Source organism: Bos grunniens, chromosome 8 (assembly GCF_055505025.1).
Source record: "Bos grunniens cultivar Pamir isolate PY7600 chromosome 8, Bosgru_T2T1.0, whole genome shotgun sequence".
NCBI classification, from domain to species: Eukaryota; Metazoa; Chordata; class Mammalia; order Artiodactyla; family Bovidae; genus Bos; species Bos grunniens.
In genome coordinates, this window is record NC_141172.1 from 26,872,091 (window position 1) to 26,886,110 (window position 14,020).

General features: G+C 44.6%; 1 long non-coding RNA gene across 1 annotated transcript in view; it reads right to left on the reverse strand.

The window, feature by feature from the left end:
• LOC147366865 (uncharacterized) overlaps positions 1-14,020 on the reverse strand; it is a 231,302-nt gene that overhangs the window by 202,534 nt on the left and 14,748 nt on the right. Inside the window, exon 4 of the long non-coding RNA XR_015169512.1 lies at positions 8,840-8,908. This is a non-coding gene — a long non-coding RNA (uncharacterized LOC147366865). The remainder of the gene's footprint in view (positions 1-8,839; positions 8,909-14,020) is intronic.

The window sequence follows — 14,020 nt, forward strand, 5'->3', positions numbered from 1 at the left end:
AGTCCTGCCTCCAGGGGAGTCTGGAAGGAAGGCTGACCATCTGCAGCTTCCAGGAAGATTGATTCCTCATGTCCAAGCCTCTGCTGTTCAGGGCAAAGCAAGGACCCCCTGAAGAGCTCCTAAGCTGATGAGCATGGTGCGTTCAGGACAGCTGGTAGAGGGCTACTCCCACCCCAAAGACCACTGGAAGACCCCTGCACCATGAGATCGCAAACACTGCAACAATTCACTGGGAACTCATTACATGAAATTGCTGGACACCCTCAGTCATCGTGGATGGGGGCCCCCTGGGGCATCACAGCCAGGATGACTGGGACCCTGGGAAGCAGCTACCTGGTTTACCTTCCAGAGAGGCCCTGGTTAGGCACAGTTTCAGCACTTATTGAGCACCTGGTGTGTACAACTACAATGACTACTTCTGAGACTCTGCTTCAGAGACTGACAAAGGATTCGTTGTTCCAATTCCTAGAGGTGTTTAAGAGTAAAATCTGACAACGGTACTAAAATAAGGCCACATTTGGTTTGATATTTCATGAATCATCTCTGATGAAAAGGATCTAAATACATAAATTCAAAACTGTCATGGAAAATACTTGACACGGAGACGCTGCTGGGTGATAGGAAGGAGTCAGAAGGGGTGAAGAGCCTCATGTGTCTCACCTACTTCTATGTCCCAGCGCCTACACAGAGTCAACACTCAGAAAATACCCAGGCAATGTTTGACTTAACAAACAAGAGTTTTTTTGAGCTGACTTGGTAGTTCTTTCATCTTTTCTGGGCCCTCAAGAGATACGGGAGGCTCATCTAGGTGATAACTCAGGATGGCCTGGGGGCGTTTCTGCCACAGTCTTTCCTAGGGTTTTTGAGGAACGCATGAGCTGCTGAGTATGGGTCTAAGTAGCTGTTTATGCTCTGAAACTCTGCCCTGTGGTTCTACCATCACTGCTTCCAGGTTCTTGGTCTCTGACGCAAACTGAAGGACACAGCCCGAGGTGTGGATGAATGAGTGTAAAATGACTAGCTGCAAGGCTGAGGGCCTGTCTGCTGAGCTCTGGAAAATGCAAACTTCACAGACTATTTCTTTCTCTGGGTCTTGCCCAGCTCCTCCCAAGCCTTGGCATTCAACAGTCCGAGAGTAGTAATAGTAACTAATAATAGAAATCATTTCCAATCAAAACACAAGGCCTGGTCTTACTAAAGAGTCATAGGGATTAAAATATTCTCTGCATGAAAGAAACTGTTTCACAATTCGACCTTTGGCCAACACAGCTACTAGATCCGGGGCCGGCTCCCTGGACTGGCCACTGCATACGTGCAGAGGAAAATTCCAGTCTGCGTATAACTCACGGGCCCTGGCTCCTAAGGCGATTGGTCATCTTACTCATACTGCCCTTCCCTCCTCCACACGCCAACACTTTTGTTCCCAAAACTTGCACGTGAGCTTGTTTCTCCACTACTCAAAAGCCTGGGGTGGCACCCTATTGTTTCGGTAATAAAATCCAACTCCTTTGGCATCAGATGCCCAAAATGTATACCAGTCTTACATGCTACTGTGAGTGAAAAGTGAAAGTGTTAGTTGCTCAGTCGTGTTCGACTCTTTTGCAACCCCATGGACTGTAGCCCGCCAGGCTCCTCTGTCCATGGGATTCTCCAGGCAAGAATACTGGAGTGGGTTGCCATTTCCTTCTCCAGGGGATCATCCCAACCCAGGGATCAAATCCAGGTCTCCTGCATTGCAGACAGATTCTTTACCATCTGAGCAATCAGGGAAGCCCAGCTGTTTACTAGTCTTAGAATACTACTTATCATTCTATATTAAGTACTAATACTACTGTATTCTACCCCTATCCCTCCATCTAGAACCCCACGCTTTAATCAAAATTATCATTCATTTTGCCTGAACACTTTTTTTTTTTTTTGCTTAGTTAACATTAAAGTAAAATTTATATACAATGAAATGCATAGATCTTCAGGGTACCAAGTGGTGACTTTGGCTAAATGTACACAACCATGCCACCACTCAGTGTTTCCAAGCTTAACATTTCCATGTATCAGAACGTTCCCTCATGTCCCCTTCTAGCCAATTCTCTCTCCCAGAGGCAACTACTATCCTAATTTCTGTCACCACAAATTAGTCTGTCTGCTTTGAACTTTACACAGAGGAATCACACAGTGTGTACTCTTTTGTGTCCTGCTCCTTCTGCCCAACATTACGTTTCCAATATTTACACATGTTGTTGAGTATACTGGTAATTCATTCTTTACCTACTAATTATTGTCAAAGAGTATTTCACATATGAATATGTAATATATAATGTTTTTATCCAATCACCTGTGGGCAGATACTTGGACTGTTTGCAGTATTTGGCTATTACAAATAAAGTTGCTATAAATACTCTAGCACAAGTCTTTTTGTGGACACATGTTTTCATTTCTCCTAGGTAAAGCCCTAGGAGTAGAACTGCTGGAAGACAGGACTGGCGCATTTTTAAGCTGGTAGGAAAATATCGCACTGTTTTCCAAAATATATAATATTTTAAACGCAATAACATTTTTCTTTCTCATTCATGTACTGTCCAGGGTAATTCCAGGGCGTCAGGGAATTAGGGGGAGGTTGTTCCCCAGTCATTTAGAAGCCCTGCCACTTGACCCAGAGGTAAACATTATCCTTTTGATTGACACCTCACTGTTCAAAACTAGTGAAACCTCACCAGGAGATCTGTGAAATGGAGACCCTGGACAGCTGCTTACCTGTCACTAGCCTGTACCACAGGAAGGGAACACAAGTCTACGGTGTACAGTTAGCTATCTCACCATCCCAGGGATCATAGTCTTAACTTCCTTTCCAGTCTGACTGTGGACTGTCCCATAATTGGTGGAATAACTCCTTCCTTCCTCTACACATTGCTATTGTACTTGCTGTCCCTCTACTATGGCCCTTATTAAGACCTGCCATTCGTGATTTGGTTCCGTGTTTTGCCCACTAGATGGCATTCTCTTGGAGGGCTCTGGGGTCTGGCCATGTTGGAACCCGGTGTTTGGCTCACAGTTGGGTCTCCATGAGTTTGCTGAACTCACAGCGGTAGAGACATAGGGTGCCCACCAGCTCCCCCTCTTGGACACACCACTTGTCTGCGCTCCCCAGTCCAGCCCGCATTGACCACGTGACGTCTCACCACCACAACGTGAGCCAGAGCTCACGTGAGCCAGAGGCAGCTTCCTGGCAAGCTGCAGGCTGCTGCAGTGAGTCACCTGCCAGCTGGACGAGGAAGCTCCATTGGAGCACCCAAGACCCGACCAGCAGAGCCTATGTTCTGAATAGTTGGTGGAGTGGAGTCTCTGTGCTGACCTCACTGCTGAGATTGGGCATTGTTGGCTAAATAAGTCAACCTGTCCTGACTAATTACTCACACTGGGTGAACACAGCCACTAACCTCAGAAGAGACAACCACTTACATTATCTTTCCATTGCCTTTCCTTACTCCTCACTAAATACTGACTGTGTGACATCTGGCGCATGCTGGTATGTGATGCCAGTGTCCAGGCAGAGAGTTTTCTAGGTACACATGTCATTGTGATTTTGTAGCTAAACTTGATAATGATTTCATTGAGTCTTAAATACTATGCATTTCTTCTGTACCTCACTTGACTATAAGCTCTTAAAAGTAGGGTACAAATTCTTGCTCTGTATCCTGGGTATATAGTTACTCATTGGTTTAGTAAATACTTGCTGAGTGCCCACTCACTATGTCATTCATGCTTCCAGGCAATGGAGACAGAGCAGTGAATCAAACCAACCAAGTACCTGTTCTCAGTGAGAGAGACAGACAATAAACAAATAAATGTGAGTGCGGAAAAGGCAGGAACAGGAGTTATTGTTGTTCAGTCACTAAGTGGTGTCCTACTCTGCAGCCCCATGGACTGCAGCATGCCCCACTTCCCTGTCCTCCACTATCTTTCAGAGTTTGCTTAAACTCATATCCATTGAGTTGGTGATGCCATCCAACCAACTCATCCTCTGTCACCCCGTTCTCCTCCTGCCTCAATCTCACCTTGTCATGTAAGCACTATGGCCTTCACAGCTTCTAACATATTGGGTTGATAATTAACTAATGTCTGTCTCACCCACAGAACTGTGAGATCCATGAGCCTGGGGATGCCCATCTACCTCTGGGATCAAGCATAGTGCTGGCACAGGGCAAATAGTCCATAAATATTTATTGAATCAAAAAATGAATAATGATGATTATATCTACTATCTGCTGAAAGAAGTGAAAGTGGAAGTGAAAGTCGCTCAGTCATGTTCAACTCTTTGCAACCTCATGGACTCTACAGTCCATGGAATTCTCCAGGCCAGAATACTGGAGTGGGTAGCCGTTCCCTTCTCCAGGGGATCTTCCCAACCAGGGGTCAAACCCAGGTCTCCCGCACTGCAGGTGGATTCTTTACCAGCTGAGCCACCAGGGAAGTCCAACTATGCTGAGAGCCTGCTATTTTCCAATACCATGTGAAATGTCTGCCTGCATTATCTCATTTAAGCTTTACATCATCCCTGCAAAGTAGTGATAATTACCTCTCTTTTACCCTGTAGGGAATTGGGGCTCAGAGAGGTTAAGTGACTAACCCACTGTCACATGGCTAACAGTCAGTGACAGACTTGACATCAGAATCCACACAATTTTCTCAGGACCTCACTGCCACACACAACAAAAAGGGCTTTTTTTTTTTTTTTTTTTACATTCCACATATTCTTTCTCAACTGTGAGGAGCAACCACTATGGGTCACTGTTTTTGTGAGCCGGACAATTCATCCCCCTCTGCAATTTGCCCCAGCCAGCCTGGGCTGCCTTCCCCAGCAGACAGAAGACATGTGCTTGTGGTAATTACAGAGCATGCTGTCCTTTTCATTTATGTCTTCACAATCCAGCTTGACATTGTGTCATAAAAGTTTATGTACTGTGTTCTCTCCGCTCCTTACTAATATTCTCTGCCGCTCTCCCTGGCCATCCAGAATCAATACTAGCACTCCTCTCTCAATAAAGTAGGGAGCTACGAACAAGGCCCAAATGGGCACAGTGACTATTTGTGGCAATTAGACGTCACACTGAAAAATGGCCACGCTGAAGGCGAGTGGGCAAAATCTAAAGACCAGCAGCATCACTAATGTCCCTCACCAGCGACCCCGGAAATTGGACTGCTTAAGAAATACCCTCTGTCCTCTCCCCTCTTCCCTTTCTCACTCTCTCTGCCTCTCTCTTTCTCACCAGAGATAAGGAGAGAGAAGTACATTCAAATTAGGGACCCTAGCTATCGATTTTTACTTGCAGTTGGTGGATTGCAATCAATGTTAATTAACCAGATTCTTTCTCAGCAAAGGTTGGGACAGGAGAGTAACTGCACAATATTTTTGACTGCAACAACGGGTATTAATAGGCTTTGGGATGCCCAGAGAGCCAGAGGCAGAAGGAAGGCAGTACTGAGAGGCTGCAAGGAAGAGAAGGTATGCACAGGAAGAGGAGAGACTGGGATGGTTTTAAAGTGGTCCTATCCATGGGCCCTGGCAGCATTTTCTGGAAACTGGAGGAAGGAAGTTCAGCTATTTGCACATCATTCACCTTCCTTCTCTCCCAGGAAAAGTGAACTTCATCAGGAGCTATTTTTCACATTGACAGCTAGGGCAGTAGCAGTCAAGAACTATCCCATGAATCCCATGATGCTCATCACCCTAGAGCAGAGCTCATACCTGGACCATGTGGCTCAGTGGAAAGAACAAGGAATTTAGCAGCAAAAAGTGGGTTTGAGCCTTAGGAAGTGCTTCCTGGCTGTGGAACTACAGGCAAGTTATTCAGTACATAACATCTGACCTTCAATGAACTCACCTACAATGTAGGTGATTACAACTGACCTTAGGAGCACTGACACAAGATTCAAATACAATCCTACATGGAGGCACACTGTAAGTGACACACTACAGGAATGTCAGGGGCCACCACTGTTGTAAGTCACAAGTACAAAGCACTGGAGCCTCTGATCTTGACCAGCCAGCATACAAGATGGGACCCCAGGTTCCGTTCCAATCTGGACTCATCTCTAATGATGCAGGAAGTTGTCTTGGCAGTTACCCATGCCAATTTTTATTCAAACAATCACTTATCTTTAAATATAAGTATCACACTGAGAAGAGGACCCCCAAATGTGCCAATGCAAGTTTTTGATATCCCAAAGGAAAGAAAAGAAAGTTACAACAAAACATGATTAAACTGGCAAAAATAAAGCCAAAAGCTGTATCTGTTTTGAAAGACTGCACACATTACAACTTTTTAGTCAAGACAGAAAATAGAAACCCAAGAATCCTATGGGCACTATCTTCTGTAGAGACTCATTGGGGTCAGGTTCTTGGGGTTTCCATCACACCATTTCCACCTCTCTGTCTGAGAGAAGCTTTCAAAGCCTTCAGTCAAGAAAAGGACACAAATATTCTTCAGGTCTTTCAAGTCCCCTGGGAGTAAGGGAGAATACTGGGGAACACAGGTCATACTTCCATGTAGGGAAATGATCCCTAATTGTCCCAGGTGACCCTTTGGCCTCTGGGACAGGGAAGTCCCAATCGTGGTGACACACTCTAGCTCCTCCTTGTCAAGGTACCTGTAGGAATCTTCCTCCTAAGGAAGGTGAATGAAAGGAGAAGCTGGGAGAGAGAAGAGGAAAGAATGGAGAAAGAAGAGGGACAGGAGAGATTGTTCAATAAACAGATGTATGAGTTCAAAGAACAGTATTGAGCATAGGCCATGCGGCAGCCCCCAAACCCCCATGCCCAGCTCACTCTAGAGAAGTCAAAGTGAAAGCCACTCAGTCATGTCTGACTCTTTGCAACCCCATGGACTGTAGTCCATGGAATTCTCCAGGCTAGAACCCTGGAGTGGGTAGCCTTTCCCTTCTCCAGGGGATATGCCTGACCCAGGAATTGAACCAGGGTCTCCTGCACTGGAGGTGGATTTTTTACCAACTGAGCTATCAGAGAAGCCCTCACTCTGGAGACCCAGAGGGAAATAGTATCTCTGCCCTCAGGGTTGGGTGGAAGGAGGCAAATTTGCAGATAATCATCACACAGGGCCTGGAGGAAGTGCATAGGAGTGGGGTGGGGAAAGCAGGAGTCTTTAAGGAAAGGACATTATCAGAGAGGAGAAGGACAAAAGAGCAGAAGGGAGAATGAACTGAGAAAACAGAAAGGGAGGGAAAATCAGGAGGTAGCAGGTAAAAAAAAATTATTACCTCACCCCAGGATTTATATACTAAGCTTATATGCAAATCTTGTCTCATTGATCTGTGATTTCAGTGAATAAAGCTTCCTTTTTCTAGAGCTATCGATTGTGAAGCAAGCTGAGAAGGCCAGGGCAGTCCTAGACAGACCTGGGGAGTGAGTTCACAGTGGGTGGGCTTTGCACTTAATTAGAGAAGAGCAATTGCTCACTGTGATGAAGGGTCATCCTTGAGGGAGGAAGTATCTTCAATCACACCTCCCTGCCCAATACAGAAAGCATTCTAGTTTCACAAGCAGGGCCTGCATCACCTTCCCAGAGCCCTACAGGAGGGGCCCCTCTGGGCCTGGTCTAAGCGTGGGGAGCCTCCTTTGCTCATATGTAGGAGCACGTCCTATCTCCCCCAGCTGTTTAGATTTATCCATTCTCAAGGCTTGGCCTCTCTTGGGTCTTCGTCAAATCCCACTGGTGTCTGGGGAAAGAGTCGGGAAGTCAGCCTAACTTAGGAGAAGAGAGACTTCAGTTTTGGACCCACTCCAGCAAGCACCTGGAAGATACCAGGGGCCAAGAGAGAGTTCAGCCTGAGGCCAAGATCTGGAGGTCTTTCTCCTGTAGGAGCAGGAAAGCTGATGAAGTAGGTAACCCCAGAGGAAGAAGGTATGGAAAGAGAGAAGTGGAGGGCTCAGGGCTGAGTTGGCATATTCAAGAGTTGGACGAGAAAGAGGGATCATAGAGTAGGGCAAGAGAGAAGCACGAACACAAGATCACGAAGGGACACAGGAGAGGAGAGAAATTCAGACACATCTGGGCAGGTGAGCTGAGCAAGAATCAGATGGTGACAAATGCAATCAGTGCTTAGCCTTGAAGCCCAGCAGGACCCTGTGGGGCTCCTGGGTACAGAAGCTGTTGTGTGTAACCCCATTTCTTATAGGGAACAGAGTCTAGCCTTCGTGACCTTTCCTGAGTTTCAAAGCACAGATTTGAACAGTTGCTAATCCAGGAAGGGAGGGGATGCAGAGTCAAGGGAGGAGTAGCCAAGAAACAGTAGTGCAGCCTTGGGGCAGGGTCCTCGTTCAGCGAGGTACACATAACAATGATACACATAACAATGTTTTTAAGTTCTTCATAGAATTAACTTTCTATAAATGGAAGATGTCAGCAGTCTTCACGCCAGAGAAGACCACCTGAGACTAGATTAAAGGAACCAGAGCAGCTCATCAAGAAGGTGACCTGAGACCAGATTAAAGGAGTGCAGGCCCTGTACACACCCTAATCTTATCAGCAACCCTACCCTTGAACTATTGCTATAAAACTCCTCAAAAAATCCTCCCGGGTAGGTACACACAGTTTTCAAGGGCAGGAGCCCACTGTGTCCCCCCTTTGCCTGGCAAAGCGATAAAGCAATTTTTTTTTTATATTCTTTTCTATTTCACCCCAAATTCTGTCTCCAAGATTCAATTCAGCATCAGTGCACAGAGGCCGAGTTTCTGGCATCATCCAGACTCACAGGTTTGTGAACCACCTCTTCATTAGGTGTCATAGCAGCAGGACCCATGAATGACACAGAGAGCAAAGCTTACCTGCCCTCTTGATGCTTGCAGTCTTGTGGGGAAGATAGAGGACCTGTGGCAGGGGGTGCTTCTCAAACTCTGTGGGAAAGAACCAAATGTTACTGTTTTACTGACTATCACTGTGGACAGATACCACATCATGTCGATGTCAAGCTCTTATAAAAGTTCATAAATTCGTACATTTCCTCACTTGTCTGCTCAACAGACTGACAAGGATGGCCTACCACATCTTGAGTAGTTTAGATGACAGAGACGCAGATTGTTTACCAAACAGCTCCTCTCTCCTGTACCTTCCCAAGAGCATCCGGTGTTTTTCAGGATACTGACAAACTATATTTACCAACCTAGAATAGGCAAGTAGATGATTTTTGATAGCGCTTCTAGGAAAGTTTCATTAAGGGGGCTGACTCATCTGGTAGATATTTCCTTTGTTTCCGGCCCTGTTCATGGATGTGATGGCTTGCATTCCAACAGCCGTCTTGGAACCATGAGGCAACATTAAGGACACTGGAGCACAAAGCTTTAAGGATCTGGTCCCTGTTGACTTAAGCTACCACATTGACTCTCGAGAGCATATTTCTACATTTTTTGTTACATGAAAGAAAAGTTTTTACCTGGTTGAAGCCACTGAAATCGAGTATATTTTTCATATACTTTGGTAAGTTAACAGGCACTTACCTTGCAGGATGGTAAATACTATCATCACAATGATTAGAAAAGTTCAGAGAAAGTATCTCTAACATAGCTTGGAGGAAGAGTTGGGGAAAACTATATGAAAGAGACAAGGACAGAACAAAAGCCTGAAGGAGGAGGGGGAGTTAACTAGGGGAAAAGGTTCATGGGAAGAAAAGTTTTCCAAGAGAAAAGAAAAATACATCCAGTTTATGCAAAGAGCAGGAGGTGAGAGGGAGTGGGGCCATTTGAAGAACTCAAACTAGTTCATGGTGGCTGGAATAAAGAGTAAAAAGTGGGAGTGGGAAGGGAAGAAATAATGGGGGCTGCCAAGGGATGGGAGGTAATTTCCACATGAAGGAAGCAGATCCCTGACCTTCTAGAAGTCTCCATCCCAATCAAAGGCAGAGTTGTTCAGACGACAGTGTTTGCCACTAGTAATCAGGGGGCAGACACTGGCTCTGGTCTTATTTCTGAGGAGGGAAGTCGCATTCTGCTTAGACAAGTCACTCACCTCTTGGGTTTCCCATTTCCAAGTCTGCAAAACAAGGCTCATGCTACTGCCCCATCAACCTCACAAGGGATCTGTGAACCAGAGGTTGTGCTTTCTTACCAATAAGGAACTAAAGGCTTCCTGTTCAGCCCTCTCATTTTACTGATCAGGATCATGAGGCCCAGAGAAGTCTTCCCACCTGGATGAGGAGAGCTGAGCCTGGAATTCCCTTCTCCCAACTCTCAGGCTGTTATTCTTTCCCTGCAAAGAGCTGAGTGTTTTGCACTTGAAGTAGAAGGTTACTGTTCCTGCCAAGGGAACACAGCGGAGAGAGATGATAGAGTTTCTTATTTCAAGAAACCTAGTACTTGAAGGTGCTTTGAATAACACATACTTTTGAAACTAACTAAATATTTGGAATGTGTCTTCCCATCCTTCCTTTCTGATCTAAAAGCAAAAACAAATCTCTGTAATTTGATGGGGAGTGGGGTGGATAGGGGGTGTTGAAATAGATAAAAGGGAAAATTTAACTCAGTAACCACAGATGTGAAAGTGCCCCAAAGTATTTAGACCAGATTCACATCTTTGGAGGTGACTTTTAAGTTAAACTCTTAAGTTTCCACTGAATCACTGGGAAAACATAGCCAACCCCCTTCGGTGACTTCACAGTTGCTCCCTGAAAAGGTCACTGTAATTCACCCTCTTTGTTCCATAAACGAACAACTCCTAGAGCCCTGCTGGGATGACCATTATTTGGGGGACTAGAGAGAAAGTTCATAACCCAGTGAAATGATATTACAGGAATAACTGTTACTTATGAAAAGTTTGCCTGTTATTTCACTTAGTGCTCATACTAACCATGAGGGATGGAAATTGTTGTCCCCCAAATTTTAGATAAGGAAACAGGGCTTCTTGACTTCCATCACATCCAGCCCTGCTGAATCATCCTTCATGATGTCTCTTTTGTGTGCCATGGCTTTCCCTGTGCTTACCGGAAACTGATGTCTCCTCCTCTCTGGTGGTTCCCATCTACCTGACACCCTCCGTTCCCACATCTAATATTTCTTCTTAGGCATCATGGCATCATTCATTGCAAACTCAAAATGTCTAAACTGTAGGAACTTCATGTTCTTTTGCAAACTCCCCCTTCATCTTAACTTTTTATTGTGAGTCAATTGCTCAAGATGGAAACCACAAAATCTACACTTCACCCAAAAACGTCTATTCACAGACCCCAGACTACATCTTGTGGTTTCCATCCTTGCCCGTGACACACCATCCTCCAGGCTCTATTAAAGGTCCACTTCTCTGAAATCTTACCTGATCTTCCTAAGAAGTTGGTTTCACAAGTGCAATAAATAAATAAATAAATGAACAAGGATATTTACTACAACACTGTTTCTAATTGAGTAAAAAATATCTCAGGGAAAGCAACAAGGACATTTTGTACATCACAGAGGAATACAGTTATTATTTATGATAACTCTAAATAAAGTATAATCTATGAATATACTGAATCACTAGGTTGTACACCTAAAACAGGGAAGTCTGGCATGCTGCAGTTCACAGGGTCTCAAAGAGTCAGACACGACTGAATGACTGAACAACAACTTAAATCAACTATACTTCAATTTAAAACACTCAGAGAACTGGGTCCCCTGTCAATATGAGGCAGTGTGATACACGCATACAATGGAATAGTACACAGCCAGTGAGAAATAAAGCAAAGATAATTAGATGCACTGACAGAGGTTAAAGAACCATATATATAATATGATCCCACTGCATAAATATACACGTTTCTATACACATGTATTATACTATATACATAAAAATTCTGAAAGTCTCAACAAAACTCTTAACAGTATCTATCTCTGGGATGCTGCTGCTGCTAAGTCACTTTAGTTGTGTCCGACTCTGTGTGACCCCATAGACGGCAGCCTACCAGGCTTCCCCGTCCCTGGATTCTCCAGGCAAGAACACTGGAGTGGGTTGCCATTTCCTTCTCCAATTCATGAAAGCGAAAAGTGAAAGTGAAGTCGCTCAGTTGTGTCCAACTCTTAGCGACCCCATGGACTGCAGCCTACCAGGCTCCTCCATCCATGGGATTTTCCAGGCAAGAGTACTGGAGTGGGGTGCCACTGCCTTCTCCGATGAGACATGGAGAATTAGACATTTCAGTCTCTATACTAAATCTATTTCTCAGTGAATTACTTTTGTGATACAATTTTTCCATTTTCGAAATGCTTATAGTATACCTGTAAGTAATCAAAAAGGGGGGGGAAAAACCGCTTTTTTTCGAAAATGGAAAAATTGTATCACAAAAGTAATTCACTGAAAAATAGGTTTAGTGTAGAGACTGAAATGTCTAATTCTCCATGTCTCATCCCAGAGATAGATACTGTTAAGAGTTTTGTTGAGACTTTCAGAATTTACCTGTTGGAGAAGGCAATGGCACCCCACTCCAGTACTTTTGCCTGGAAAATCCCATGGATGGAGGGGCCTGGTAGGCTGAAGCCCATGGAGTCGCTAGAAGTCGGACACGACTGAGCAACTTCACTTTCACTTTTCGCTTTCATGCTTTGGAGAAGGAAATGGCAACCCACTCCAGTGTTCTTGCCTGGAGAATCCCAGGGATGGGGGAGCCTGGTGGGCTGCCGTCTATGGGGTCGCACAGAGTCGGACACGACTGAAGCGACTTAGCAGCAGTAGCAGCAGCATAGTATACCTGTAGGGTTTGAATATGTCTGATGTATGTTTTATCCCCTAGAGCACATAACACACTGTCTCACATGTCAAGTTTCCTTAAGTTGAGATATGTTCATCAGTTGTAAAGCAGATTTGGAAAACTCACCAGTGGCCACAGGACTGGAAAAGGTTAGTTTTCATTCCAATCCCAAAGAAAGGCAATGCCAAAGAATGCTCAAACTACCGCACAGTTGCACTCATCTCACACACTAGTAAAGTAATGCTCAAAATTCTCCAAGCCAGGCTTCAACAGTATGTGAACTGTGAACTTCCAGATATTCAAGCTGGATTTGAAAAGGCAGAGGAACCAGAGATCAAACTGCCAACATCCACTGAATCATCAAAAAAGCAAGAGTTCCAGAAAAACATCTGCTGTATTGACTATGCCAAAGCCTTTGACTGTGTGGATCACAACAAACTGTGGAAAATTCTGAAAGAGATGGGAATAGCAGACCACCTGATCTGCCTCTTGAGAAATCTGTATGCAGGTCAGAAAGCAACAGTTAGAACTAGACATGGAACAACAAACTGGTTTCAAATAGGGAAAGGAGTACGTCAAGGCTGTATATTGTCACCCTGCTTATTTAACTTACATGCAGAGTACATCATGAGAAACGCGGGGCTGGATGAAGCACAAGCTGGAATCAAGATTGAGAGGAGAAATATCAATAACCTCAGATATGGAGATGACACCACACTTACGGCAGAAAGCAAAGAACTGAAGAGGCTCTTGATGAAAGTGAAAGAGAAGTGTGAAAAAGTTGGCTTAAAACTCAACTTTCAGAAAACTAAGATCATGGCATCCGGTCCCATCACTTTATGGCAAATAGATGGGGAAACAGTGGAAACAGTGAGAGACTTTATTTTGGGGGGCTCCAAAATCCCTGTAGATGGTGATTGCAGCCATGAAATTAAAAGATGCTTGCTCCTTGGAAAAAAAGTTATGACCAACCCAGACAGCATATTAAAAAGCAGAGACATTACTTTGCCAACAAAGGTCCATCTAGTCAAAGCCAGTAGTTATGTATGGATGTGAGACTTGTACTATAAAGAAAGCTGAGCACCAAAGAATTGATGCTTTTGAACTGTGGTGTGGGAGAAGACTCTTGAGAGTCCCTTGGACTGCACAGAGATCCAACCAGTCCATCCTAAAGGAAATCAGTCCTGAATATTCATTGGAAGGACTGATGCTGAAGCTGAAACTCCAATCATTTGGCCACCTGATGCAAAGAACTGATTCATTTGAAAAGACCCTGATGATAGGAAAGATTGAAGGC